The sequence below is a fragment of the Astatotilapia calliptera genome, chromosome 1 (genome assembly GCF_900246225.1).
Source record: "Astatotilapia calliptera chromosome 1, fAstCal1.2, whole genome shotgun sequence".
Lineage (NCBI taxonomy): Eukaryota > Metazoa > Chordata > Actinopteri > Cichliformes > Cichlidae > Astatotilapia > Astatotilapia calliptera.
The window spans coordinates 19,108,441-19,111,760 of NC_039302.1; positions in this window are offsets into that span (position 1 = coordinate 19,108,441).

A 3,320-nucleotide genomic window follows, 5' to 3' on the forward strand; every position below is an offset into this window, starting at 1 on the left:
ATATTTTATTTTATGTGCTGGAATGTGCAGAAAATAGGTTTAAATGTTAAACTAATTTCTTCCAGTCAGAGAATGTTGCATATAATAAAATTTTTGCTTCACACATAAAGTTAAAAGATTAAAACTAATAAAACAAGTTTTAAAAAGAGACTTTTTCATTTTGTATGATGGATTATGCAGAAAAAGTAGAATTGGGCTGAAAGATATATCACTTTATCACCTATTCAGGTTGTAAATCGTGTTTTTAAAAAGTAACTACCGTAACTAATTAATTAGTTTTGAAAATAAGTAATCAGTAAAGTAACGGGATTACTTTTTGGGGGAAGTAATCAGTAATTAGTTACTGATTACTCTTTTCAAGTAACTTGACCAACACTGGTAAGCATAATAAAAAGCGGCAGATTTTAAAGGTGTAATATGCACTAGTGCATGCAGGATAGACTAAGATGAAAACAGGATTCATAAATGTCAGCCCATCCTAGTCTTAGTACACTGAACATCTAAATAACCCTCTGGGAATCCTGGATCATAAATATAATCATGACATATTGCACAATTAATGTCATACTGGTAAACATTCCCTTTCTATCAAGTTTGTGGCAGATATACAAATGAATGATAAAAGAATGTCACTAGATCTTATACAGTAATTTGCATGAATGAATCTAAATAAATATTCATAACTCTGGGTTAGATAGTGTCAAGCATGTTTATCCAATACTGTTCTGCCTACTGACTGTGGTTACAGTAGCTGTGAATCACAATATTTCTTCCGATCTCTGTTTTTATGTTTTCTTTTTTGAAATGACTGGAATGGAATGCCAAACAAAAAAGTTGCTGCACATAACTGTCAAAGCTGTCTTCTCTTTTTCAGGTACTTTTGCACTTGATATAAAAATAACATGCAAATATAGCATAGCAAAAACATCAGTGTTTAGTTGTAGCTTAACGGTTCTATGCAACACATTATTACTGTGGCAAATACTGTTGTAACCATTGTTTGTATACTTCTTTGTGACAACCAGCAAAACCAGTATTTCCACTTTGTCTCTTCAGGTCTGCAGTACAAGAACTGAAAATGGTAAAAACCCTCATCGCCACCTAAATCCTAGTGGGGGTACATCTACAGTGACAGCTGCATCCATGTCGCTCCACTGCAACAACAGCAAAGCTTAATGCAGAGGCAGCAACCTGCTATAGCTCGACGGCATAACCACTAGTAATAACATACTGATTGTATGCTACAGCAGTATATCTGTACTGCTTTATCTTATACTCCTTTGGGGATTTCAAAGCCCTAAGGCAGGGGTGGGTAATTCCAGGCCTCGAGGGCCAGTGTCCTGCAGGTTTTAGATCTCACCTTGGGTCAACACACCTGAATCACATGATTAGTTCGTTACCAGGCCTCTGGAGAACTTCAGGACATGTTGAGGAGCTAATTTAGCCATTTAAATTAGCTGTGTTGGTTCAAGGACACGTCTAAAACCTGCCGGGACACCAGCCCTCGAGGCCTGGAGTTGCCCACCCCTGGCCTAAAGTGTACATGTTTATGTGCAATGACACTGTTATGACACAGGGAGCTACTCTTTGCTGTACAGAAAGTATAACATGCGTGAGGGTTTCTGCAGTAATTCTGCTGAAATGAGCATCTAAGCAGTGGAAGAAATTTATGTGCTGTCGTGATGTCATAATCAAGTCATCTCTATCACATCTTTCAGCAGGATGTGCAGCGCCCAGTGATTATCAAGCTGAAGCACACTGTTGCATCAGAAAAGGTAAAACGAAAAAAAAAAAATACAATAAATCTTAAATATATAGCTCAAATAGATTTTATGCTTTCTTAAGTTACTTCCTGATTACCTCAGCACATACAGACTGCACTGGTACACTGAAAGAATTATGCTCTATAAGTGTTTCCCTGACCCTGTGATGGACAAGTCAAGTGGGATAGGCCACACTAAGTCCTGTCATGTTGAAGCTATACCAAAGTCAAACTTCAGTGACTGTGATGTCTAAATATATTTATTAAAATAATTAATAATTACTGGCCAATTAAACTCTGTAGTGATTAAAACTGTGCTACTCGAGGCTGTATTTATTGTGAGCATATCATCATGCACAAGAAGTTAAATAAGATTTCCATTATGTTGGACACTGGAGTCAGTTTAAAGAACTGCAGTGCTCTCCTGCACCTTTTAGTCTTTTGTAGTGCAACTGCATCCCTTACCTTGAGATCAATATATGTCGTTGCTATGCATTATTTCTCTGCTCTGAGGTAGAAATAATGATTTTCACAAGGTAAGATTGTGAAAATGGTGTCAGCAACACCTATCATGCTTGCTGTCCATTTTGAGAGCTGTAAGCACTGGTCTGCATGTAAGATATGCCATTGTAGATTACGTGCATGTATATGCGTCACTGAATATGTGCTGAAGTAAATATGTCTGCACAGCATGATATGCAAGGACTGTGCATACTGTTAGTGTTATTTTCTGTTTCTCAAGAAAATCACCTCTGCAAACATCACCTTTGAAGAAAACCCCTAATCCTATCTTTGTTGACTTCAGGCCTTTGAAACGTTGTGGCCTAAGCTCAGTACCTGTGAGAACAAAGGTATTTGCAGACAGAAGTGTGTAGAAGTGAGAGGCTACAGTCACTTAGTGGATGCAGGTTTCTAAAACTTAAAATTCGTTTAGAGCGGCAGGGAACCTAATCTCAAAAGCCAAGGTTTTCCAAGGTTTTTCAAAGAAAATGATTCACTTACACTCTTTAAAGATTAATAAACTGTAAAAGTGTGCATGTTAAATTGCATTTTATAGTCAAAGCGTAGGTGTCAAACCATAGGCTATGACAAATTGAGTCTCAGCAAGGAACTCAGTGGGTCAAGGCATGACTACATTAGTGCCAGAAGGTTGAAATGTTATTTTCACTTGGCATATACTGGGTCTAGGCCTCTGAATGCATCCAGTATTTCAAGTTTCCTTTCAAGAGAGCAGGGACCACTTGAATGCAATGTAGATATCGAAAGGAAGTAACGCAATATGCTGAGCTCAGGTACTACATTTATTAAACACGAAGAAAGTGATCAGTAACTCCCATTCACTAATGGTGTATTTGATACAGCCATCACATAAAGCCAAAAAGGATAAACTGCTTGCATCCAGACTAACTGATGGCTTGGTATATCTAAAGATAAACAATATTAATAATAAAACAGCAACGAAAAGAGTCATAAATTCTAATTGATGTCAAGCGAATGTTATCATTTTTTTTAAAAAGAAATCAACTCAGAGATGCAAACTTTACCCCAAACCAGGTGC